The sequence below is a fragment of the Callorhinus ursinus genome, unplaced genomic scaffold, assembly GCF_003265705.2.
Source record: "Callorhinus ursinus isolate GAN/ISIS: 27379988/994484 unplaced genomic scaffold, GSC_fseal_2.0 scaffold15, whole genome shotgun sequence".
NCBI lineage: Eukaryota > Metazoa > Chordata > Mammalia > Carnivora > Otariidae > Callorhinus > Callorhinus ursinus.
This window is the reverse complement of record NW_027397077.1, coordinates 15,789,607-15,816,922: the sequence shown is the minus strand read 5'-3', so window position 1 is coordinate 15,816,922 and position 27,316 is coordinate 15,789,607. Positions and strand designations below refer to the sequence as shown.

General features: G+C 43.0%; 1 protein-coding gene and 1 long non-coding RNA gene across 11 annotated transcripts in view; one reads left to right on the top strand and one right to left on the bottom strand.

Annotated features, from left to right (window-relative positions):
- Positions 1–27,316, top strand: part of FHIT (fragile histidine triad diadenosine triphosphatase) — a 1,472,419-nt gene that overhangs the window by 1,264,088 nt on the left and 181,015 nt on the right. The window lies entirely within an intron of this gene.
- Positions 15,452–19,633, bottom strand: LOC112833855 (uncharacterized). Its single transcript, XR_003210747.2, has 3 exons — positions 18,953–19,633; positions 18,194–18,375; positions 15,452–15,633 (listed from the first exon to the last, which is right to left on the bottom strand). It is a non-coding gene; the product is annotated as an uncharacterized lncRNA (long non-coding RNA).

The window sequence follows — 27,316 nt, the reverse complement described above, 5'->3', positions numbered from 1 at the left end:
AGAAGTGTCAGAGAACTAGAGAATGAATTTCATAGCTTTGATGCTGATGAGGATCACTGTCACCACCCCATACATAGAGCAGAGCATGGAACCATTCTCACTACATTGCTCTCTGGCTATTATAATTCCACATGCAAATAGGATTATACTGATGGTGCCTCGTCTATCTATCTCATATCAGAGGAGAGAATCCTGGACGTCATTCACAAATCTGAGTCTCTAGTATCTATCTCATCTTGTCTGTCATAATTTAGTTTAATTACTTGAGTAACAGTCAGCATTCTGGTACTGCTTTTCAATGCATATACCAAAGCCACACATAATTAAAATGACAGTAGATGGAGAGTAAAGTTAGTGTTTTGAGTCCTGGACTGAGAGCTGAGACTGACCAGTTGCTTTACTTTGCATCAGAGGAGCATGTTGGGATTCTCAGGAGATTTTACCATGTTTATCCCAATCATAAGAGCAAAAGTGAGGGATGAAGAGAAAAGAGAAGAGCATAGAAGGTTAACACTGGAAAGGAACTTAGAGACATCTGTTCTAGGATAGACAACACATAACAGGCATCTCCTCCTGTCAATTTCACAATCATAGAACACATCGTTATTCCACCAAGGCAGTTTTTCCTTTCAAGCTCAGACTTCTCAATACAACCCTCTACATAGCAGCAGCTAGTTGAATGGCACTGGCACTCTGCACAAAACCTTTTTGCTATTCCTCATTTTGTTTATCTCCCCTTACTTATGGGAGATACCTAATTATATTACTTCATTACATATTTCTTTCTTCAATAAAAAATCAGTGAGTAAGAGGAGAGTTTTCTTCAACATAGAAGTCATCTACCTTTTCTCTCACAGCCTGTGCTATTTCAGTGAGAACTCACTGTCAAATCATCAGCTTGGTGATTCTTCACAGTCCTTCTAAAGGGATCATGTGTTTTAATTCCAAGATCTATTATAAGAATCAATATACATGCTGTTTCATATAATGAGCCAATAACTTGCTGAATTGGTTGCATTCATATGAAGCTCTGTTGTAAGGGACTGCCATATAAGAGATGGTACTACTGTCAAAAACTGTGCCAGGTCTTGTGATTTGTCACGATTTTAGATATCCCCCCAGTTGTCTGTGACAGGTACATATTCCAGCTATAGAAGGGCTTTATTTTGAAGGCAGTTTGGTAGATGTGGGTCATATGGCTACCTATGCTAAATGTCTTGCTTGAGATCCTATGATAGTATATGGTGTGGTCACCTTCAGTGGAAAATTAAATGTATATATACACATATATCTCACACGTATCTACTAAGACACACACACATGTGTCCATGTTCAAGGATATATTTATGAAAACACCTGGCCTAGTATGCTGGAGGTACAATATTCTACTTATTTATTTCTAGTTTTGCTTTCATGTCCGAGTAATATTTGTTTACTGAGTATGAAATGCCTACCTTCCATGTTATATATCCAAGGGTCTGTCAGAAAAAATGGCCAAGTTCCAACATGTGCCCATTAGTAAACAGAGAGAATCCCTAAGAGTGGTATTTGGTTGCTCATAAAGAAAGGTCTCAGCTCTTCATAATTACTTATATTCTACTTCAGTATCACAGTTGAGAAGCACTAAGTGCCACTAACACTTTTTTTTTTTCTGTCCACTTGAGCAATGTACATTGGGTGGATTTACTAGTGAGTCATTATTATGGAGGCCATCATTATATCAAGAACAGGAGTCAACCTTTTTGGCATACAGACCACGTGCTGGGAGCTGGGCTGGCATGGGCACATTCATCTGTTCATTCAATTTAGTGAGTGTCTACTAAGTGTATTAGTTTGCTAGGGCAGACATAACAAAATATCACAGACTTGATGCCTCAAACAACGGAACTGTGTTTTCTCACAGTTCTGGAGGTCAGAAATTCAAGATCAATATGTTGGTAGGTTTGGTTTCTCTTGAGGTCTCTCTCCTTGGCTTGCAGACGGCTGCCTTCTTGCTAGAAGGTCCTCACATGGTCTTTTCTCTTGTATACACTTTCTTGGTGTCTATTTGTGTATTCAAATTTCTTCTTATAAGGACACCAGTCACATTGTATTAGGGCCAACGTAGTGACCTCATTTTATCTTAATTCCCCTTTAAAGTTCCTATCTCCAAATATTGCTACATTCAAAAGCACTGGGGGTTAGTGTTTCAAAGTATGAATTTGGGGAAGGAGACACAATTCAGTGATTACACTGAGTGCCTACTATGTTCTCTCTACTCCTGTACAAAATTCTGAGGACTGAATTACAAGGACTGAAGGAAACACAGATGAGGTTCCTGTTCTGGGGAACTTAAGAGTATAGTGTGGCAGAAATGAATAGTAAGACTCAGATATTTGCTGACTGATTAAGGTTGATTCTATAAAAACAGGTTGGATTCAAACTGGGAGTTAGAATAAGTAGGGACTCTTTAAGAAGTAACATTTAAGCTGAAAGCCGAAGGATGCTAGGAATTTTTTGTTAAGATAGCAGCATTTGTGAAGTGTTTCATTTATGCCAGGTACTACTCTCAATATATATTTTATTTCATTCATTATTTACAACCATATGATATAAATAATATTATTATCCCCATTTTACAGATGATTAAAGTAAGGCACATAATACTAAGGAGACTGTCCCTAGTCACAAGCAGTAAGACAGTTTGACTCACAAACTGAATCTCTTAAACACCAGGTTAAGGAAGAAGAGTTTGCTGGCTAAGGAATGAACAACATGTGAGGGTCCTGACTCAAGAAAGCATGGTTTACCTGAGCAATGGGAAGCAGGCAAGAAGGAGTGCAGAATAATGACCAAAGAAGAAAATGGTACTAAAGGAGTTTTGTGAGTAGATCCTAGAAAAATTAGAAGACTTATTTGTGATTTCATTATTCTATAAGCAACAGGAGGCCCCTGAAGGATGTGACACAAGAGAGTACTGGGATCTGCTTTCCATTTGTTAAAAGTTATGCTAGCTGCTGTGTGCAGAAATGACTATAGAGGTATAAGACTCGAGTCAGGAGCCTACTCGCAGGCCATTTGCAGTCACCAAGACGAGAGACAGTGGTGTTGGTAGAGAAGAAAGGAATACAGCGTTAACATGTATTTTGGAAGTGAAATCCTTAGGATTTAGTGACAGATGTTGGGAGAGAGGGATATGGAGGAGTTATTAATGACTTGTAGATTCTGGCTTGACCAGTGGATGAGTAGAGGGAAGAATTTACCAAGATGGGGAAGAATTAAGTTTGGAGATTGGGCAATGGAGAGTTCCATTTTGACATGTTGGTTTGAGACTCTTCCATGACATCCACATGAGGATCTCAAGTAGATAGTTTGACATTTGAGTATGGAGATCAAGGAAGTAGGTCATTGAGGATATAAAAGTGTGTGTCATCAGTATTTGGATGATACGTAAAATAATGGGACTGAATGGGATCGACAAGGAAAAGTATGTTGCTAGAGGAGGTGATAGGCTATGGAACCAAACCTTTAGGTTCTCCAACATTTAGAATTTGTGTAGAAGAGGGTGCCTGAGTGGCTCAGTTGGTTAAGCATCTGCCTTTGGCTTGGGTCATGATCCCAGGGTCCTGGGATCGAGTCCGGCATCAGGCTCCCCACTCAGTGGGGGGTCTGCTTCTCCCTCTACCCCTCCCCACCACTCATGCTCTCTCTCTCTCTCAAAAATAAACAAATAAAATATTTAAAAAAAAAAAGAATTTGTGTAGAAGAGAGGCCAGCAAAGAAGACTGAGGAGTATCCAGAGAGGAAGTAACACCAGGAAAGGTCATCCTAGGTCCCAAGTTGGGTGGGGGGAAAGGGGCATTTAGGGGAGAGTCACCATCTGTGTCAGACACCGCTGTCCAGAAGTCAAGTGGGTTAGGGACCAAAAAGTGTCCATTAAATTTGGCAGCTGTCATCACTGATGACCTTGGTAAGAGCCATTTTGTTGCATGATCTGACCAAATCTTTCACAACCACTCTGAGACACACTATTATGATCCCCATAGCACAGAGGAGAAGATTGAAACTCAGAGTGCTAGGGTCCTAACCATGACCACACAGCTTGTAAGTGGCCAGCTCAGCTTTCACAACTGAAGCTGGCAACTCAAGGGTCTGAATTCTTCACCATTTTACTCCCTTAACGGTATTGATGCAGAAAAGTAGCAAATGCCAGTGTCAATTTCATCCCTTAAATTCAGACTACAATGATAAACATTTAAATTTAAAGTGATTGCCTTTGAGAACAGTTCTGAGTTCTCCTCTTACTTCTGGACCTAGCAAGTAACCTTGGAGCTCTGCTCTCCTCATTTTTAAAAGAAAGGAATTTGAAGAAACTTTTCGAAGTCCCTCCTAGAATTCTGAGACTTTACTAATATAAGAAACTTCCAAAAGGAAGCCCTGAAACACCTGCACTTCTTAATCCCAATCTGGCCTTGAGTTGATATTCCACATGAGCATGTCCAACACACATACCTTCAGTAAGACTTTTATTGGATGTGCCTATTATATGTCAGATACTCTTCTTCCTAGGTGTTTGCTCAGGCTGTTCCCCGACCTGGAGTGTCCTTTTAGTCCACCCTTAGAGTCTCAGATCCCAGATGTTCTTGGGTTAACAGTCTTCCCCTTCAGTGCTCACACATTCCTTAGATGAGCGGTCGATGTATGTTCCCCACTAAATCGTTTGTCCCCAAAGTGTATTTAAGCACTTTCTGCTGATTGTCTTTTACCCAAAGAACCCTGATGATGAGGTAAACATTAGCTTATAATGCCTCAGCCACCTCTAGTCCTCTGGGCACCTGTGACCCTCCAGCCACCTCTCAACCTTCAGTCAAGGGGAGAGACCATGAGATTGTGTGGCCCACTATCCTTTCTGGGCTGTGATCCCAGCTGAATGCACACTAGTCCCTTCAAAGGGAACACATAAGATTTTCTCCAGGATCATATAGGGTTAGGATAGTAGCCTGCACTTCTTCTCTGGACAAATCCCTTAACCTCCCTAACCCTTGGTATTCTCATCTATAACACATGGATGCTTATAATACCCAGGTTAGAGGATTGCAGTAAGAAGTGAACGAGCTAATGTGACTTCAAACCCTTAACACAAAGCTAGGCATCTAGCAAAGTCTCCTCCCACACTCCTTGTTACTGTGTTGAACCACAGGAAAGCAGTCAGGTCAAAACAGCAAATCTCAGCCATTTCATATAGTCCAACCTAATACTGTTCCTATGATGACTACTATTTCCTCATATGAAGTTGTCTTATTTATGGAATGCAGAATCCTGGGGGCTCTTGAAAACGCCACTTGAAGACAATGGCTCCCAGTGTTAGAACTAAACATGTTTTACCAAAGTATGTGAAGTGAAAGGAAGATTTTTCCTCCCGGTGCCTGAGATGTCTGTCCCAGAGGAAATCAGGGGACTATAGAGAACTCATCTGAAGTCATAGTTGGCTGTTCCTCAGTCTGGAAGGTAGTAGGGAAGGGGGAAATAAAGCAAGGAGACGAATATACAAAATGCTTTCAGATGGTGGTAAGGAATGGGAAGAAATTTAAAGAGGTGATGTAAAAAGGAAGTGGGTGGCAGTTTTTTTTTTAAATTTTTTATTGTTATGTTAATCACCATATATTACATCATTTGTTTTGGTGTAGTGTTCCATGATTCATTGTTTGTTCATAACACCCAGTGCTCCATGCAGAATGTGCCCTCTTTAATACCCATCACCAGGCTAACCCATCCCCCCACCCTCCTCCCCTCTAGAAACCTGTTTGTTTTTCAGAGTCCATCATCTCTCCTGGTTCATCTCCCCCTCTGACTTACTCCCCTTCATTCTTCCTCTCCTGCTATCTTCTTTTTCTTTTTTCTTAAAATATGTTGCGTTATTTGTTTCAGAAGTACAGGTCTGTGATTCAACAGTCTTACACAATTCACAGCGCTCACCGTAGCACATAACCTCCCCAATGTCTATCACCCAGCCACCCCATCCCTCCCACCCCCGACCACTCCAGCAACCCTCAGTTTGTTCCTGAGATTAAGAATTCCTCATATCAGTGAGGTCATATGATACATGTCTTTCTCTGATTGACTTATTTCACTCAGCATAACACCCTCCAGTTCCATCCACGTCGTTGCAAATGGCAAGATCTCATTCCTTTTGATGGCTGCATAATATTCCATTGTGTATATATACCACGTCTTCTTTATCCATTCATCTGTCGATGGACATCTTGGCTCTTTCCACAGTTTGGCTATTGTGGACATTGCTGCTATAAACATTGGGGTGCACGTACCCCTTCGGGTCCCTACATTTGTATCTTTGGGGTAAATACCCAGTAGTAGGGGCAGTTTTGATTAGAGGGCAGCACAGGGGAAAGCTTCTCTGTGCTGCGGCCATTTGCAAGTATGGAATCCCCAAGGCTAGAGTGTACCTGGTATCATGGGGAAGGGAGGAAAGTCATGGTGGCTGGCATGTATGAACAAGGACAGGAGGATGAGAGACCAGGTCAGGAGGGAGGTGGGCGTGGATCACAGAGAGGCTCCTTGAATGGTAGTTGTTTTTCTTCTGTCATGTAAGACCAAAATAATAAAATCCTCTTAACTAACTGCAGTGATAATTCTTATATTTTATGTTGTGCCTTTCCTTTAACAAAGACGAAGTTAGGTTTTTTTTATTTGTTTTTTTGTTTTGTCTCTATTATTTACTTGTGATCCATAGAACATCCATGGCAGAGGGAGAAAGAGAGGGGGAGACTGTTCTGTTATTGTCTTTATTTTATACCCAGCGAGGACACTGAGGCACAGCGGGGCCAGGAGGAAGCGCTAGAGTCCACCCCTGCGTCTCCTTACCTGTACTCCTTCCATGACCACCACCATCCCCACCCCCCGCGACTTGGTCTTCTTTGCAGCTTTAATTCTGTTGGCAAAACGACTCTACACAGCTCAGGTATCTCATTGTCTAATTATGCATTGTTGTGATTTGTAGAGAAGGTAGCTGTTTGTTTTATGCCGGGTTGCATTCTCCTCAGCAACTCTCACTAATTAAATGGAAGGCTAGAAATAGGTTAGAAGCGCTAAACAATTGCCTGTGTTTTGCATATGATGTTCGTATGTAAACACAGCCCACAGATCACACATTCTGAAATGAATGTGTGCTAAATTAGCCAAATGTGAGCCACAGGTTGGCATAAATAGATACTCTTCAATAAACGGTGCTGTGTTTCCGTGTTAGCCAGAAGTATGGGAGCCGAGAAGAAATTAATCACTAACACATCAGAGTGTGTGTATTTCTTCTTGTAATTAGTTATCCTTTCCATGGTATTAAATGATTTACATCTATCCTGAGTCTCTATATCCATGGTAACCATGGTTTCTGCTTCAGAACCAGGTTGAGTCACTGCATGAAAATCCAGGTAGCTTTCATACAGTCACTTGGTGGACATTAATGAAATTGCCAGCCAGGTGCCCCCCGCTTAGCAAGCCCCGAGGGCATATAGAGGAGTCAGGGGGCGAGAAATTCTGTCTGTGGAAGAGCCCAAGTAGACAGGGACAGAGATCCCCTGGGAAACCTCTATAAAGAAGTGAGGGAAAGAAGAGATGATCTCCAGCTAAAGGGACCAGGGAAGGGGTCCTGAAATTTAAAAAGTTACTGATTAAAAGACTCATATCTAGAATGTTAGAGAACTCTCAAAACCCTGTAAAACAGGAAAAAAAAAAAAAAGAAAAATCCAATTAGAAAATGGACAAAAGGCCTGAAGAGACATTTCCCCAACAAGAGCATAGCATGGCAACAAAGCACATGAAAAGCTGTTTGACATCACCAGCTGTCATGAAACCAAACACAAGCTCCTCCACCTGATGCACAGCAAGCCACCGAAACACTGATGTGGAGCTTTTGCAGGGAAGAAAGATAGCTTATTTCTTGATGTGGTGCCACCGGGAGAATGGGGAGCTAATGCTCGAAGTCTCAAACTCCCTAATGGCTTACAAGTGGGGGTTCTTAAGGGAAAAATTTGGGACAAGAGTCTTCTGAGAAAGTCGATGCAGTTATTTGGAGACCCATTAAGTCGTTTACAGATGTTACTTAACTTGCTTCTGGTGCTGCCTTCTCTGGTCCCATGGAGGTCTGTTCCATCGCAAAAGACTGAGAATCTGCAAAATGTCTTTGTTCTTTATGTTAGAGATTTCATTAAGTGCATCTGGTGCCTAGGAGCTCAGGATAGTGTTGGTTGGCTCCCTGTACACGCTTAAACTATTTGTACATGTGTAAGCTAGGGGGGGTTACATTTTTTCGTGTTACTTTGATTGACATGCAGGCATTCCTGTGTCTTGGGCCTGGGTCTACATGTTCCCTGGCTGGCCTAGCCATGCTTGGGGGCAATATCACCCCTGGTGTTCATTCTCTGAACTAACGAGTTGGATGCCAGCTTCATGGCCCTCAGGGAAATGCAAATTAAGACCACACCAACATATCACTACACACAGGTAAGAACAGATAAAGTAAAGTGACAACACAGAATTCTGGCAAGGTTGCAGAGAAACTGAATCTCTCTGGTGGGAATCTAAAAACCAAACGTGTCCTTAGCCAGCAATTACACTTCTGGGCATTTACCCCAGAGAGATGAAAACATACATGCCCAGAAAAACTCGTGTATGAATGTTCAGAGTAGCTTATTTGTAGTAGCCACAAGCGGACAGCACCGTGAGGTCCTTCAGTGAGGAAGTAGTTCAACAACATGGTACGTCTCGGGCGCCTGCGTGGCTCAGTCGGTTAAGCGACTGCCTTCGGCTCAGGTCATGATCCTGGAGTCCCGGGATCGAGTCCCGCATCGGGCTCCCTGCTCGGCAGGGAGTCTGCTTCTTCCTCTGACCCTCCCCCCTCTCATGTGCTCTCTCTCTATCTCTCATTCTTTCTCTCAAATAAATAAATAAAATCTTTAAAATAAATAAAATAAAAAAAAAAAACGTGGTACATCTCTACCATGGACATCTACTCAGCAATGAGAAGGCGTGAATGACTGATACCTGCCACAGCATGGATGGATCTCGAGGGCTGAGCGGGGGGAAAAAAAAGCCAACCTCAAAAGGTCAAATAACATGTGATTCTATTTACAGAGCATTCTTTAAAGAATGGTGTTATAAAGGCAGAGAACATGGCTCAGAGGCTGCCGGGGTTAAAGGCGGTAGGGGTGATCGTGACTGTGAGTGGACACAAAGGAGGGCTTTGCCTTCATGGATGTGTCCTGTCTCTGGAGTACGGTGGTGTTTATGCATCTACACACGTGCTAAAATGACTCAGAGCTGTACACATGTTGTGTCAGAGTCACTTTCCCGGGCTTGACGTGGTGCCCTCGCTGCGTGGTACCACCCACACCACATTGTCCCACAGTGGGAGAAACTAGGGGAAGGGGACACGACTCTCAATCTCTCTTCACTATTTTTGTGATTTCCTTTGAATCTATAATGCTCTCAGAATGAAAAATATTTTTTGAAGTTGGCAATGGAATAAAAATGATAATCATAGCTAACATTTAAAGAGTACCTGCTGTGCACGAGACCTTTGCTAAGGACTTGTTTTATGTAATTTATTCCTAATTCTCAGGGTTGGGGGTCTGCTGTGAGATTTATAAAATGTTACATCTGTCTTATCGATGAGGACCCGGGGCCTGGAGAAGTCAGATAGCTTGCCCCAGGTCAGACAGGGAGTGAGTGGCGGGATGAGGATTCACACACAGGCAGGCCGGCTTCAGAGCTGCATCTGTCCCCACTGGTCTCTTCCTTGGGCTACCTGTGGCTTTCAGGGCTGTGTAAGTTCTGTTGAGCCGGGACTTCTGTGTAGCCAAGGAAGGATGTTTGGGGATAGAGGAATTCCTGTGGTAGAGCCTTCTGCCCCTCCAGGGCTGGTCTCTGTGCTTGCAAGAGAGTTGCAAGGTCTCTAAAAAGCCACTGTGAAGTGCAGGTGTGGGGGGCAGCCCTGCTGCCTTTAGCCAGGTGCCGGGGGAAGCGGCTTCTGCAGTTTAGCCGAGGAGAATAGTTTTTGACTTCCACTTGCATTCAATGGTTCTCATTGAAGGGAAGGTCCCCAAGGGTCCCTCTTGTATTCCATGCAGAGAGAGGCTGGGAGAAGGGTGGGGGGTGCATTTCAAATAGAACAGGTGTTAGTGTTCTTCCTTTTCTGTCCCTAAGGTAGAAATCCTCCAATTTCCATGCTGATTTATTTGAGGTTGAGAATATTTCTTTGTCTGCTTCCTATCCAGCTGCCTAATCTCCCTGTGGTCCCAGCCCTAAACAAATTCTTTGACTTCTGTCAACCTGAAAATGCTTGGCACTTGCTGGCCTTCTCCCTCTTTAAGCCCTGAGCCCTGGTCTCCTACCGATTGGCATTTTCCGCTTTGCTGCCTGCTTTGAGCAAGGGTTTCCGATGCGAGGAGTAAAATCTGAGCAAAGCCGTGTGCTTTCTGGGATGCACCTGCAGATTTATTGTGATGCCTTATTTTTCTTGTTACTAGTATAATAGGAGGGCAGGTCCCTGCTCCAAAGAGTGGGCTCAGCATTCTGGTTGGAACCAGTTTAGGTATCTAGTCCCTGAGGCAGAGCCCCCAAGGGAGAGTCCTAGAAGAGGAGTGAGTTGCTGGGGAGGTGAGGGAACCAGGCAGCTGGGGACCTGGAAAACGCTGCTGTGAAGGAATGGACACATGAAGTCTCTTGGAAAAAGGAGAACTGCTCTTCTGCTTCTGTTTTGTTCAAGGAAAGCCTTCTTCTTGTAAATATGATTTCCTTTGACCATTCCCATTGTTGGTTGAATATTTAGCCAACAGTCTGATAAATGTCATCTGCAGGTCTGTCAGGAGGTGAAAATGAGACCTGGGCTCAAGCCGGGTTTGGGGCATCAAGTTTGAGCACAGGAATGTTGGGAAGAAGGTAGTTCATGAGAGATGCCCAGGATGTGGATTCCAAAGATCTCTGAAAGGATGGAGGACAAGATCAATGTTTGCCTAAGAGCCAAAGGGGTGGCCCATGGGAAGGGCCACATATCCAGATTCAGGCTGAGAGGCTAAGTATGGATGCACATCTGGGGAGCTGCAACCAGAAGGAGGAGTTCAGAGAAGTGGAGGGGAGTAGAGCCTGGAGTAAGGCTTGAGTCCCTCCATCAGGGCCCTACAGCCACCCCGATGGTAGTGGTGTGAATGGCTTGCCAGGATCTACCTCTTGTTGTTGAGGCCACTTTGGGACACAAGACAGAGTTCATGAGGGAATCCGTACCCCAAGGCCTGAGGGGATTTTACTGACTGTTTCGGAACCAGGCAGTTGAGAGTCAGTGCTCATCAAAAGTAACGTGGCATCTCCATGCTTTCCCCCCACACACTCCCCATTCCCAACCCTTTCCAATTCAGCCACCACACTCCACCACAGCCCTTCTCCCCTTAACCAACCACACCACATCTCGTGCATTTGGGGGTGGTTATCGGGGGAGCCCCAGGGCACTTGCCCTCACAGTATCCCATAAATGCATGTGTCTTCCTCTCCTGGGTTTCCGGCAGCTCTTGCAGAAGTCATGACAGCATGGTGTGTAGAGTGTCGCCCTGAACCTCATGGACTTGCTCCGATGGCTAATATCACGTTTTGAATCCAAATATTACCCAGGTCCTCAAAGTAGACATAAAGGCAGTGAAGAACCCCAGCTATAGATGTGTAACTACATCATACCCACGATGGGAGGCTATGACATGTTTTCAGATAAGAGAGAATATGTGGTATTATATGGAAGACGTTTCCATGGACAAAATAAAGCCAGCTATGAGAAAAAGAGAGTGAGCGAGCGAGAGAGATCATAATGTAGAGAATCTTCAGGAGAAGAAAAGGGGGAGAGGCCAGTGAGGACATTAGTGTCCCAGCTATATCCTGGCATCTTTGGCAGGACTTTCCCTGTTGCCCACCCCAAGTTGGTTTGATTCACCCATCCGCCCACCTTTTTTGTGACTTCACAGCAGAGCGACTACCCTACTGTTAAGAGTAGTTGACAGTTTGAGAACAGTTACCTTATGTCATGTGCACAAAGTATATGCCATCAGTTTTGTTTTTGCTTTTCCCTTAAAGATTTCTATCCCATAGATTCAGGTCCAGGAGAATTCCTATGATCTCTTGAAGATTGAGTAGGGTTACTTCCTCTCTCCCCTTCCTCCCCCTAGTTCTCTTAACCCAGTCAAATTCTCCGCATATCTGTTGACTATGTGCTAGGCATCTTCTCAGGTAATGGGATGCCAGCTCTGAATATGTCAAAAAATGAAAAAATAAAAACAGATTACCATTTCATGTAAGGAAGGGGGAGACTATGTAATAGTGGGGCTTCTTTTATGTAAAGGAATTGAGAAGTTCCCGGAGGTGTCCTAGTTTGGGCTGCTGGAACACCATAGTCTGGATGGCTTAAAGAGCTACATTTATTTCTCGCTGTTCCAGAGGCTGGGAAATCCTAGATAAAGGCACCCTCAGAGCTAGCGTCTGGTGAGAGCCCACTTCCATGAATAGGATTCATGAATCCTGTTCATGATGGCTACATCCTCATGACCTAATCACCTCCCAAAGGCCCCATCTCCTCCTACCATCTCTTTAGGGAATAGGGTTAGGATCTCAGCATATGAATTTTAGGGGCACACAAACATTCAGTCTATAGCAGGAGGTAACACCTGAGCAGAGGCCTACATGATAATAGCCAGAGGAACAGCTCACATGTATCCTGCATTTCCTTACAGTGGCAGGAGATGTGGGAGGGGCTTTCCATAGAGTAGCTCATTTAATCCAGCAGCCCCCTGAAGAAGGTACTTCCTTAGCTGCATTCATAAGTGTGGACACTGAGGCTTACAGATGCAAAACTGCTTTCCCAGGGTCACCCGGGAAGTGAGGGGTGGAATGGGAATTTCATCTGACTTTAGAGCTTGGCACTGGTAACCACCAAGCTCTGCTGTCTAAGCATTTGTACCCTGCAGGGGGAAATGCCTGGTTCTCTGCTTTCAGTCTCCCTCCCCAGTGGGTTGAAGGTAATGTTTTCACACTGTGCTCTTTGGAAGCTCCGGGGCTTTTTTGAGGCCAGGATACGGGTGTGGGGTTACACCATGGTGTCTGGAGAATGCTTCTAATTCTGTCTGTTTTATAGATTAGGCTTCAACAGAATAATTTTTTTTTTTTTAAGGGCTTGAAGTCCTTAAAAGAGAGTTGGAAGAGGACTTGCTTAATGAGTATTTAAAAATTTAATTTAAAGAGCGAAGGATGTTTGTGGTCATGTAGCAGTAGTGATGGCTGGGGCAGGGGGCGCTGCAACCGCGGTGGCATCTGGTGGACCCTTGCCTCGGGGCTTCCTAGGTTCCGAGTCCTAGTACTTCGCAGTACTCATCTGTTCAGTCCTCACAGCAAGCGCAGGAGGGGGTTTGTGTTACAAAGGAGGGATCAGAAGCTCTGAGGTGAGTGACTGGTCCAGGTTCCACAGCTGGTGAGTGGCAGGACCAGGACCTGAGGCCAGGGGGTCCAGCTGCAGAATGCATACGTTGTTAACCCGTGATGCGGGGCCAGGGACCTGAGCCTTCTGTCCCTGGGCCTAAAGTGAGAGGTATGCTTGCCTTGAAATCTAGACTCGGTGGCTGTGTGTCCAGGGAGAGCCCTTGACGGGCTGCACTGGCCATAAGACTGTTGTTCACCACGATCTGGGATGCTCTCTGCATGGACTCTTTGCTGACAAAAGTGTGACATTTCTCAGGAGCAAAATGTGGTCCCCCAACTTTCACATCCATGGGCCTGGCATGGCCTGCTTGCATAACTCGTTTTAAAAGATGGATTGTTGGTTCATCACATTAATGAATTAAGCCAAGGCTGACAGCAGCCAGGGCCCAACACCAATAACACATTTGTTTGCTTATGTGCAACAGAATGGTCAGCCATCAGCTGGCCCTCCTTGATCCAAAGTTAATTCTGAAGGTCAAAAGGCAGAGGAAAGTCATCATAAGCTGTTCACCTCATTTCACCACCTGGACAACCAATTCTGATCCATGCCATGAGGGAGCCTTCCTGCTAAGTGTTCCTAAAAGGGCTCCACCACTGTAGATCTCAGGTCTAGGGGCAGATTCCTAACAAATTGGAGTCATTGCCAACACAGCAGAGTGCTCCTGCCATCCTCCCCCCGCCCAGAGGAGGACTTGAACTAAGGGACATGATGCAGTGTGTCTTCCATTAGTGGCCAGTCCACATGGAACCATGGAGACAGAAGCTAGCAAGCATGCCATTCTGGACTCCAAACGTTGAGTCAACATAAATCCCAAGGCCTCAGTTGCTGAAATCACCCAGAAAAGGAAACATTATTGATTTCTCATATTATCTAATTTCTGGGCACTGCCTATGGAATCACTCTGTCTCATTGAACAATAAAGTATATTATGAGAAAAGAGAGAGATGGTTCCCGGGCTTTCCTCACTGCCTGTTTCCTTTTTTATTGTTATTGCTTTAGCAGCATTCATTGTTGGAGCCTCAAAGCCACCAGACAGGGTCCCACAAATCCCCCTGGCTCCTTGTGTGGGAGCGAGGCTGAGATGATATGCAGTCCTCTGGATGCTCCTAGTGTCATCATTCTAGACCCAAACCAAGATATGATTTAGGAGGTCCCGATAAAACTGGGGATCAGTGGCCTAATTGGAGTCATTTATCCCAGTCTTGAGCTATCAAATCGGTGCTCCTGGGTTGCAGGGCGTTGGGTGGGGGTGGTTTTTTTTTTTTCTGGTATATTTCACAATGATTACTTTGAAAAGAATCTCATTTGTGAAGTTCCTGCTTTCTAGAGCATATCTGGGTAGAATGTTTGTAAGAAGTAGCAGCTCCACTTAGTAGCTCTGTAGGTTGAGATTTGGCCCATCCTAAAAGAGGATGTCTTTTCTAAAAGCATGACTCCCAGATCAATACCTGCTCACTCGAGTTAGAAGGAGAATGTAACCGTCCAAAAGATGGTTCTGCCTAATATGTGAATTCAGGAACATTAGAAAACAAGAAAGCATATGCACCAAGAGAAAAGTGGAATGTGGGAAAAAAATCCAACGGAGAATTCTGATAATAAAATTTGGATCACACTAAATTCTATTTATTCTGAATGTTTTACTTTGTTGGAGTCGTATGTGACAATAGCCATATTGAAATGGTGAAAATCTTGTATTCAGCTCGTGTTAAGGAAAGAGAATGTTCCTTTGAAAGATTTTGCAGTAACATTTAAAGCAAGGAACTAATTATTCATAACAAATCACAAAATGGTGGGAGAGAGGGAGCTTCACTTAGGAAACTTTCCCTGCTTGCTACTGATCCTTTGGTAAGTGAACAGCATAGTCTCAAAATGTTGCATGCAGGCCCAGAGATATTTATTCATACTAAAGAAACACAACTTTTCACTATGTAAAATGATTCCCTCCGGACAACGTTTAAATAGTGTGCCAGCCCACCAAATGAAGCAGGCTGACAGGTCATGAAGGAACGCATTTCATCACTACTCCTCAGAGGCTGAGTATCTGGATCTTATCACACCACAAAGGATCTTTGTTCCTTGATTTTATCTGCCACCTTTTTTTTTTTCCTCTCTGGTTAATCCAGTTGTCACTGTTGGACAAAGAGAAAAGAAATGTATCATTATGCTTTAGTTATTTTTAAAAGCACCTGCTTTTTGGAACACACTTTGTAAAAATTATTTGAACACACTTTGTAAAAATTATTTGAAATAGATTAACGTTTTGAAATGATAATGACATAAAATTATATTAAGTAATTTTCCTAAAAAATAACTCACATTGAAAACAAAGTGTGACACCATCAGCCTGAAACCCAACTTAGGATCTAGTCTGGATTCAGTTACTTCTGGGTAACTGATATTCAGATCGTGTGTCTGTTTTCACACCCAGGGGCGTCCATCTTGTCCTAGCCTGACCCCCGTGAACTTATAGATCTGCCTCCTGGTCTCTGTTAGCACTAGAAAGGGAAGTAGCACAAGCTTGCCCTTCATGGCTGACCTTTCTGGGCTTCTCATCACTTTTATTTAAACCAGATATTAAAGGTGATAACTCTGGTAGTGATGCACTTGGCCACTGAGATAATTAGGAAGCACCATTTCCATAATTACTGTGTCACTGTCTCTGGAGGGACATGAAAGCTTGTCCTGTCCCTTTAATGGGACAAGTTGCTAATCCCCTTAACATTTTTTTTTCCCTTTGGACTGATAATATTTCAGTTTTTTTTTTCTTTGTAAAATATTCCTAAAGGGAGGCTTAAGCAATAAAGCACAGATTATGGAAATGATGTTCATTAAGTAGAGGGCAAGATTTCTAGAAAGCCACAGAGGTACCTCGAAACATGTAACCTCCATTAGAGGCTTCATTTGAATGTTTATTCATGGAGCAGTAAACGTTTATTATTATACATTTTATTGAAACATAAATTAAAGAACTGTAATTATGTGTATAGCAAACAGTAAAGCAATGTGCATTTGTCACAGAATGAGTAAGACAAGGAAAAATGCCATAATTGTTTCATTTGCATCCAAATCCTTTATTGTATACCCAACAGAAAAATACCCGGAGGGAATAACTGTGGATTAATGTTCTGATACGGTGTATAAATAAAAAAAAATACATATTCTAGATATTCTTTCTAGCAAAGGGAATATCCTGGAATTAATTTGTCAAGGTCACAAGTTATCCAAAGAAAGGGTGGGTTTCTTCTTTTCTCCTGAGAGAGAACCACAGTGACTCTTATTAAAGTTAATGCTGAGCAAAGAATACATCCCCTTGGCAGTCTGTGCAAATCTGATTGTTTTCAGGATGAGCTATTTGCTCCAGACACTCAAGAGTATTTGAGGAGTTTTTTAAAAAGGACTTATATGAAGCGGGAAAGATAAGACCTTCAAACTTACAATTTTGTAAAAACAAAAAATACTTTTCAATGGGAAAAAGAGGAATGTGCGATGTAATCATAATGGCTCTGCACAGGCCACATCTTGTGTGTGCAGGAACTCTTAAGCAGAGGGAAAAGACAAGAGTGGCCAAGAGAATCTGTATATATGAGGTTCCTTTCTTCTTTCTCCTAAAGCAACCTAATAAAGAACACTTAGCAATCACCTACTACCCATCCATCTATCTATTCCTCCACCCACCCATCCACCCACCCATCCACCGGTCCACCTGCCGAGCATTTATGTACATACTATGGAATGTAGGATTGGGGGAAGTAAATAACCAGGAGAAAAATACAGTCAGGAATAACCCAGAGTTCCAGACTAATGGAAGAGAGGCACCTGTAATTATTGGTACTTTACAGTGAAAAGCAGACATTGAGATACATACAAACAATCAGAGGAGCCCTGGGGAATCTGAAGGCTACACAGAAAAGGTGGCATTTGAACTGGCTCTTACAAGTTGGGGGTTAATGACAGAGAAGGACCTCCACGTGGAGGAAGGAACGCTGTGTAATTTTTCTTATCAAGGATATGTACTGTAAACACAGCAGCTACCATAATTGCTCATAAAATACAAGGATGACAAATCTGGAAACATTCTTTGTATCTCTTGAAAATCATTTTACTGGAGCTGTCACTAAGGTTCTCTTTCTGCCCAGCAGCGAACAGAACCCTCACGTGTGTGGCTTAATGGGAAGACTTTTTTTGTCCTTGAGTCAGTCTACCTTGCCAAGAATGGCCAGCGATCCCTGTACCGACGGATGAAAGAGGACTCCAAACTTTGCTTTGACAGAGAGGAGAAGGCAAGGGGAGTCAACGCTCAGAGAGGAAGACCCTTTCTTCTTCTTTGCTCCCACTTTTATTGGTCCTTCAGGATAATCACAAATTTTTATCACTGTTTCTCAAGCACGTGATGTGTGACAAGGGGTCTTACTGGAACTAGGAGGATCTATTTACGGGAAAGATACGATATGCTAATCTGTGTGTTCTACCAGTGCTGCTAAACATAGTTTAAGGGACAATGCATACGTCTCTTAGATCACAGGGCGGCTCTTTGGGCTAAGAAAGCTTGGGGAAGGCACCCCCCCCTCAGCATTCCAAAGGCCCACGCCCTTCTCCGAAACTTTCCATCGCCCCCAGCGGCCCCTCTGTTCCATTTTAGCAAGTCAGATATTATGGCTGATTTCATGCTCTACATTAACCCCAACATACCTGGAATTCCACCTGTCTTGTTGCATGAGTATGTCCTCCTGCCAGAAAAATGACCAGATTTACATGGGTTTATTGTGGTTTTATAAATCTTGCTTGAGTTTGTCAACTTTCTAAATGGCAGTGATGATACATTTGACTTTCTTCTCACCGAACAGTCTTAAAAACTTGAAGCTGTCCTATCACTGAAAATCAATCATGAACCAAAAGATAATTGAGAACATGTGTACAGGATTGATCTCAGATTTATATGAAATCTGTTGTTTTATGGGACTCTCTTGCAGAAGTGCTTACTATCCTAAGGGTGAGTAGCGTATGGAGCAGTTGGCTTATAACTTCTGCTGGGGTGCGTCTAACTATACTACAGCGCCAGTAGTAAGTGTCATCCCTGGGCATGGCAATTGAGAAAACCTGCTCAGTCCTTCTCCTCAGGCCTCAGTGTCTTTATTTATAAATTCTTTCACCTTGCCTCACCTTTCAAGCAGAGAGAAAACCAGTATTCTAACACATAAGATCATTGTGTGGATAAAAGGAGATATGTAGATAAAGTGCTTAGGCCAATGCTAACATATTCTAAATATTCACTAAATTTTATTATTTCTCTATTACGCCGCAGGAATTCTCGAAATATTTTTGACAGTCTGCTCCTACTCTGAACCAGAAGGCTCAGTTCTGTAGTGAGCCTTGCTAAATGTGCTCTATTCTGAACCATCACAACCACCCCAAAGCCTATGTTTTCTTTATGGTCAGATTCTGCCTTACTTGCTTTGGGAAGTAGGGTTTTGTAGTTCCAAAATAAATGTCACTGGAGTACTCCTGCGCACGGGGCTTTGAGGACACCTTGACACGGTCAATTCAAGAACAAAATTAGTGGTCTGTCAAAAGGCACAGGCACAGTGACGGTTTCTGACCCTCCTGTCAAAGTGTTCCGTCCTTTAGAATATCAGCCATGTTCAAGCAACTGGTATGCCTTTCATGAAACAGAAGAAACACAGTGTTGTTCCTCTGCCCAGACTGGCCCAGTTAAGTTGAGAGACTTTAAGAAAAAAATAAAAGCTAAAAGCCAGTTCAGTTAAAAAACAAAACAAAATAAAACTCCCAGAATTTGTGGAGACCCCGTCGAATTTTTTGCCTTAACAATTGTGTTTTTAAGCCATATATCAATGGTGGTGCTCCAGTTGTGAGCTACAATAATATATCATGAGACGGACAGTGCTCCCATGATATACGGGTGCAGCACATCATCTCAGGATCACAGCTTTGATGATGTATGGCTCCAAACCACAATAAGAGTTTAAAGGAGCTTTTAGCGACCAGACAGCTTTAAATTTCAAATTTTCTAAAAATTAAGGTCTTTTCAAGTCAAATAAAAGCAAGATGATGGAATCCAATGCTGTATAAAATGTCCCTGCCCTCTGAGAGCCTGGGAATGTGTCTTTCCCTTTTGGCTTTAAGCTCAGGACATAGAAATAATTGGCAGGCTCCTCTTCAATTTCTCCTTCACAAGAACGGAAGCTCGGAGACCTGAGCAAACATGAGCTAGTGTCAGTGCATCTGTTTTGCCAATCAGTTCCCCCCATCTTCTGCACGGCAAGCATGAGTAGCTCATCTTCGTAGCCAAGGACTGGATCACGTGAGATGATTTTTGTTTTCTTTGTTTTAAGGAGTACTTCCGCTAAAATTCAGAACAAAATGAACACATAAAAAGTAGAACAACTTCCTTACCCATCGCTCACAAATTCAAAAGAGGGCCCTCAGGAAGACAAATTGCCTTTTCTATCATTTGTCTTTGTAAAGTAAAAGCACTGATTGCAAATGAGGAGAAAACTCAAAGGTGACTGACATCTGGGCCGTTCACCCTGAGCGGGAACTGGGAGCTATTGCTTTAGTTCCAGCACCTTTCCTGTGTTAATGATGTGTTTATAAGATGCTGATGTTGCTGAGGAGAATGTACCGACTTTGTTTAAAAACCACTGGATTTTGGTGGCAAGGAAATCACTATCAATTAAGAAAGCAGGTGCTGGAAGCACCTCCCCTCCTTCTCCTGCTTTTAATCCTACTGCAATAAACAGAACAAAATGAGAAATCTCCCTACTGTTTGTATAATAGGCCCAAACAGGAACAGCAAGAGACAATTACATTTCAAGTGGCTTCTTCCATTTTCCTTTCCTAAGTGAATTAAAGGGAAGCATGGCGGTAGAGTAGCGACCATGTGGAGAGAAACATCTGGGCAGGAGGAATTAACACAGTCTCCCTGCCCATTATCTTGCCTCTAGTTTTTCACTCCTTTGACTTCCTCCACAGATTCTAATTCTCAAATTACAATAGATTTTCGATGTCCACCTCCTCCTCCTCCCTGACTTCCAAAAGGCAAAACATCCTGTTTTTGCCAAATAGAACCTTTTTTTTGGTCTCAAAAAGAAGTTCTGGGCCTTTTATTCCCCCCCCTTCTTATATAAATAGCTTTACGTATATAATCTGGGTATCAAAAAGAAATAAACACATCACCCATTATTCTGAGGCTGTCATTTGAAGCATCTGATTGAGGGAGACCTTGCGTCTCGAGAGATGTGGGCTATGTCATCACGTGTTTGAAGAATCCCCTAAATTTAATCTGCTTCTTTTCTGTAAAGAGAACACCGACACATCATTTAATTATTTTTTTCCTCATAAATCAAGAACTTTACTTAGACATCTGTCATACTATCACACCATTCATCCATCCATTTCTAAGTCATTGTCAGTTATGCCAGGAGTTACCATGTTTGTGAGAACAGTATACGCTCATAACTGCTCACAGTGCTCCAGACGTATCAGCACATCCAAAACACAAAGAAATAGGAGCTACAACTGTCTCCATTTTTCTAGAGGAGGAAATGGGGCTTACTGAGAACAAGTCAATTGTCCAGGGTCACCAAATCGATCACAGTGGCAGAGAGGAGATACTAAGGCAGGTTGAGGAGATGTCACATCCCATCTTTGTGACACCACTGTCCTTCCCAACTACACAACTAGTATACGGGTGAAACGTGTGTCTGGGTTCGTTTGGAATAGTCCAGGCTTAGGCCTGTCATTATAAACAGGCCAGTGTAGTTGGGAACAGGCCTCCTTTCACTCTCAAAAGTTCCACTGTAGACAGTCAATTCTATGGTTCCCCTAGGCAGCCCTACTTCTGTTGATTCTAAGTATTGTCATCTGCCTCCACTGGGAAAACAGAGAAGGAAGGGCAGGAGGCTGGCTTTTGTGAAGTTCTTGAGACAGGGTGGCCTGCTGACTCTGTTCATGTGCTTGTTACATTTATGTATCTTCTTTGGAGAAATGCCTATTCCTATCTCGCCTATTTTTTTAGTTGGAATTTTGTCTTTCATTACATTGTAATAGTTCCTCATACATCCCGCATGCAGTGCCCTATCAGATATATGAATCTACAAAAATATTCTCCCATTCTCTTGAGTTGACTTTTCAGTTTCTTGATGGTATCCTTTGAAGCCCAGGGTTTTACATTTTGATAATGTTCACCCTCTTCCACTTTTAAGGACCCTTGTAAATGGTGTGCATGGGTGGCTCCGTTAGTTAAGCAGCGGCCTTTGGCTCAGGTCATGATTCCAGGGCCCTGAGATTGAGCCCCATGTCAGGCTCCCTGCTCAGCAAGGAGCCTGCTTTTCCCTCTCCCTCTGCCTGCCGCTCCCCCTGCTTGTGCTCTCTCTCTCTCTCTCTGTCAAATAAATAAATAAAATCTTAAAGAAAAAAAAAAAAAGGACCCTTGTGATTACCCTGGGCCCAGGTGGATAATCCAAGATCATCCACACTCTTCCCATTTTAAGGGCAACTGGTTAGCAGCCTTAATCTTTCTACAACCTACTTCTCCTTTGCCATGGAAACTAATGTATTCACAAGTGCAGGGAGTAGGATGTGAGCATGCTGGAGGGGTCACTATCTGCCCCTGATCTGCAGTGGTTTTTGTTATTTATTAGAATCAGATTTGCCTTCTGAGGCCACTCATTGATCTGAGTGAGGAGGTTCATGGGGCAGTAGCTGAGGGTGGCAGGACACTAGTTACTGAGAGGGTAGCTGTCTCCCTCTAGCCTTCCTTGCCTTTCCCCTTGCCATGATTGTATCCCTTATAACCAACTCGCACTGTATTTCAGCAAGGGCAAAAGACACTAGTGTGGCGACACCGACCATCCTCAAGTGAGTATGAGGTAAAGTAGGTGTGTTCAAAAGGGAAGAAGAAGCTCTGTAGCACAAAAGAGGCAGGGCCTACAAAAATGTTGGCAGGGTATTAAAACTCAGAGAAATCCCACATTTGGAGAAAAACTGAGAGATAACAGAAAGGGCTTTTAAAGCTAAAATGTGCTCAACCACAGGGACCAAGGAAAGGTGGATCTCCTGCTTGATGCAAATGACTTACATTTAGTAAATGAGGGAAACAAAGACTTGCCATTTGAACAACTTTGTTCATCTCTATGATACTGGGCATGGCTTCCAGCTAGGAAAGAGTAAGATAGAAATGGAACTCAGGAGATAACACTGCTGTAAGTGAATTGAAGTTTCTATGCAAAAGGCCAGTTCCATCCCATGATCCCAAAAGGATTTGCAGATGTGATCAGAGACATGACTGAGAAATCGTGGAGCTTGAGAGAGGCATCAAGGAGCTGCAGCAAGGAGGTGTCCTTATATTTGGAATGGATATTTGGGAGAAGCAGGGTGGCCTCTTAAGAGATGGTGTCACGACAGATGTGGGTTCAGATTTCAGTGCTTGGTCACTCTCTGCAGGAGCTTGTGCAAGTTCCTTAACCTCGTTGGGTCTATTTTGTCACCTGAACATGATAATGCATTTATTAATCACCTCTTGGGAGTATTGGAAGGCTTCATTGAAATGGTGTACAATCATCCTAGGGACTGGCATGGAGCGAGCTTTAAATAAATGCTAACAATGATTTCTACTACGAAAGGTTATAATAATTATAGAAACTAGTAGGCTGAGGAAACTTCAGCCATATTTCCCAAGAAGTGATTTCCTTCCTCCTCTGCCTATAGAACCATTGATTTCTTTCCAAGACTCCTTTTCCTTAGAACATTGCCTGTGCTTATTTATCTCCCTTTCTTCACCTTCCCCTCTCTCTTAAATCTACATCAGTTCTTTTTAAATAACAGCTTTATTGATAAATAATTCACATGCCATCAAATTCACTCTTTTAAAGTATACCGTTCCAAGTTTTTCTAGAATATTCACAATGTCGTGCAACCATCACAACTAATTCCAGAATATATTCGTCATCCCCAAAAGAAACGTCATGCCCTCTAGTGGTGACTCCTTATTCTCCCATGGCAACTGCTAATTTACTGTCTTGTCTCTATGGATTTGCCTTTCTGGACATTTCACATAAATGGAATCAGACAATATCTGGCCTTTTATGTCTGGTTTCTTTCATGTGGCATAATTCATTTAGCATAATTCTTCGACTTAGCAGTACTTCATTCCTTTTTATGGCCACATCATGTTCCAATGTGTGGCTGTACTGTGTTTTGTTGATGCATTCACTGCTTGATGGACATTTGGGTTGTTTCCCCTATTTGACTGTTGTGAATAATACTGCTATAAATTTTCATGTGCAAGTTTTTGTGTGGACATATGTTTTCATATCTCTTGGGCACATGCTTAGGAGTGGAATTCTGGGTTATATGGAAACTCTGTTTAACTTTTTGAGGAAGTGTCAAGCTATTTTCCAAACCAGTGTGATACTCTTTTACATTCCCACCAACAGTGTAGGAAGGTTTTAATTCTCCATATTCTCACCAACACTTGTTATTGTCTTACCTTTTTTTTTCTTTAATCACCTTTCTGTTGAATAGGAGGTAATATTTCAGTGTAGCTTTGCTTTGCATTTCAGTACTGACTAATGATATTGAGTCTGTTTTCAGTTAAGTGTTTATCCCCCTGATTTGACTGAAACCAACTCAAGCTTTCAACAACATTGACACTGATGATTATTCCTTCCTTCTTGAAATTTCTTCCTCTCTCAGCGTTAGCACTGACCCTCTCCTGACTTGTCTCTTTCCTCACCGTATCCTTAACTTTGAATCCTTTTTTTTCTTCCCAAACTTCAAATGTGTAAGAGTCCCAATTCTGAATTTTTAGGTCTGCCTGCTATATTTTTTCCATAACACTTGTCTTCACCTGAAATTAAGTTGTATATTTATTTGCTTGTTTATTTTCTGCATCACCTCTTGGAATGTAGCTTTGTGGGGGGAGGGACTTTGTCTTGTTTAGTACTGTATCTCTGGTTCCTAGAGTAGCACCTGGTTATAAATAATTTTGCATGAATAATGGTATTAGAAAAGTATAAATAGATGTTATATAAATAAGGATTTGAGATCTCCATTATTAAATAAGTTTCCTGGTAGCTAACTGAACATATTTAATTGAGTGTATTTAATGTGGTTCTTGCCTGATACCTTAATATGCTAATGAGCATTGTGAAATTTTACTTGACCATAAAAACTTTTTTGGTATGGAATACGTCATGGCTTTTCTGAAGTATTCTTCAGAAAACTCAAGCTGCTAAACTGCTTGACACCCTAGCAAAATTTAAACTCTAGCAAAAAAATAAACCCTGGCAAAAGTTTGGAGTGCTTTATTAAGTAGAAGTTTTACACCACTTAGAAAAGTAAGTGGTGATCACCGAGGCTCAATATGAATTCACTAAGGACAGGTTATGTTAAAATATCCCCATGTGTGCTGATCATAGGGTTGTATTTGTTTTGTTTTGTTTTACTGGAATACCATTCTACTGGAAGGCCGTGGTAATGGTATTCCTTCACAACAGTGAAGTTGTGAGCTGGGTTTATCATGATTTCCCTTGTCTGAGAAGTTGAGTGGGTTGTCAGGATCTTGTGATCAGTCTGTCACTTAAGAATTTATGTCAAGATATCAGGCTGCGTTGAGGTCTATGCCCTTGGGGAGAAGCACCTACATAATGAGCTGTTTGTTGTCATCAGTGTCACCGTAAATCTCAGGTGGTTACCAATGATCAGGAAAGACATTTCCAGGACTGGGTGATAACAAAGCTTATAGAGATAGCCCTGAACATTAAACCCAGGCAGGCAAGGTAAAGAAGAGGAGGCATGGGATGGGCCTGGACCCAGGAGGTTCCCTTCATATAATATTAAGTTCATAGCCAGCCCTAGTTCACTAATGCACAACAGGCACATCCTTAAGGATAAGGCACAGAGGGTGACAAGAGTGCAGGAAGCCAGGGAGCACTTAGTAATAGTATGTCTTCCAGAAGTCGATAGGGCAGACAAAACAATTAGTGACCTTGGTGCCTGTGGTCACTTTTGGTAGGAAAAAGGTCAGGAAGCAGAAGGATAGTCTATACCAATGACGTTGGCACCACCTGGCAGTTTGTTTGAAATGCACGTTTTGGGGGCCCAAGGATATGTGTCTCACCAAGCCCAGGTGCATGCTCAACTTTGAGAACCACCAGTCAATGCAAGAGAAACAAGCCGTAGCAACAGATAAACTAGAAACACACCCCACTCGAGGAGCTTCTTAAATCTCTTCCTTGCTAGTGTGGGATCTAGTGCCTGGATGTGATCTCTACTTGGTCTGAAGGTCAAAAAAAATGATAATGAAAATAAGTAAAAAGAAGAAGAAGAAGAAGAAGAGTAATAGTGCTATAGCTACATGTACTGAATACCGATGATACACAAAGCAGCATGCTGAGCGCAGGCTTAGTGGATTTGAATCCTCTTAATGACCATGTGAGGTGGAGACTGCTGCCGTCCCCGCTGCAGCCAAGGATACAGAGATCCAGGCCCTTCTGAGGCAGGGGACACGGCCAGTAAGTCGTCGGTCAGGTTCACAGTAGGCAGTTTGACTGCAGGGCACTGGTGTGGAATACCTGATTATTCCACGTATGAGGGAGGTGGTGGGTGGATGGATAGAAGAAAGGAAGAAAAGAAGGAAGCAGGGCAGAAAGGAAGGAAGGAGAAAAGGAAGAAAGGAAAGGGGAAAGAACAAGAGGAGGGAAGGAGAGCTGCAGGTTTGGGAAGCGAGGGTCGAGTGAAGCCTCCTTCGGAGGGGAGCTCTCTCCTTGTGCTGTGGCATTTTTCTGGTCTCACCTTGAAGTCGGCCAGCCTGTGTCCTTCAGCGTATTCCAGCCTGAGCCCGTCCTCCATTGCTTTCTCCTAAGACTTTGTTCCACAGGCAGTTTGCAACTTATGTTGCCTTGTTTATTTGTTCCCCTTGTCTCCCTATAGCTCACTCTGTCTTTGTAACTTAAGTATACACTGTCCCAGTTGCTGAACAGTCTATGACTACCTTCCATCATCAACTGGAGAATATTCTGGCAAAAACGTGTCCTTCTTTGGGGACTGCACTCAGGGGCTGATGTGAGGCTCCTCTGCATTCGTTCATCTTGGACCGCCTTGTTCCCTGCCTCTGCTTTAATAGCATATCATTTTTCCCCTCCATGTGCAGCAAAGCCACAGGGACACTTCATCTCACATTCTTCAGAGGCCCTTTGGAAGCTCAGAGCCTGATCTCTGTAATCAAGAAGGGGTGGGCGTGATCAGGGACTAAGTTTGATTCTTTGTCTGCCTCTCTACATTTAGGCTTTTCATTTTCACATTCCTCCCCACGGTTTGTAATAAACGCAGGAACATAGCTCAAGGGCAGGAATGAGGTTTAACTTTAGCCAAGGTACAACAGAGGCTATTTGGAAAGTAAAACTTTCAAACAGCAGTTTAGCCTTGAAGAATATATTGAATTAGATATGCGATGTGCCTTGATTCATGATCTCTGCATAACAACATTGCTATGACTATTACCTGGGGGCTTTCATAGACTGGAGACACGGGCTTTTTAATAGATCGAACTCACAGAAGGAGCATCGATGCTCATGAAGAGTGTGGGGGCAAGAGCCACAAGCCCTGGGTTCCTGCAGGGATGCTGCCACCTCCTGTGGGGTCTTGACCACTTCTGAGGGTAGATTTCCTCATCTGTAAAGGGGATCTGAGAGCAGAAGTTGCCTCATGGGATTATTTAGAGCAGTACATGAGATCCATGCTAAGCATAGAGCTTTCTTATCACAGTAAGTAGATGTTTAACAAAGGAGGACT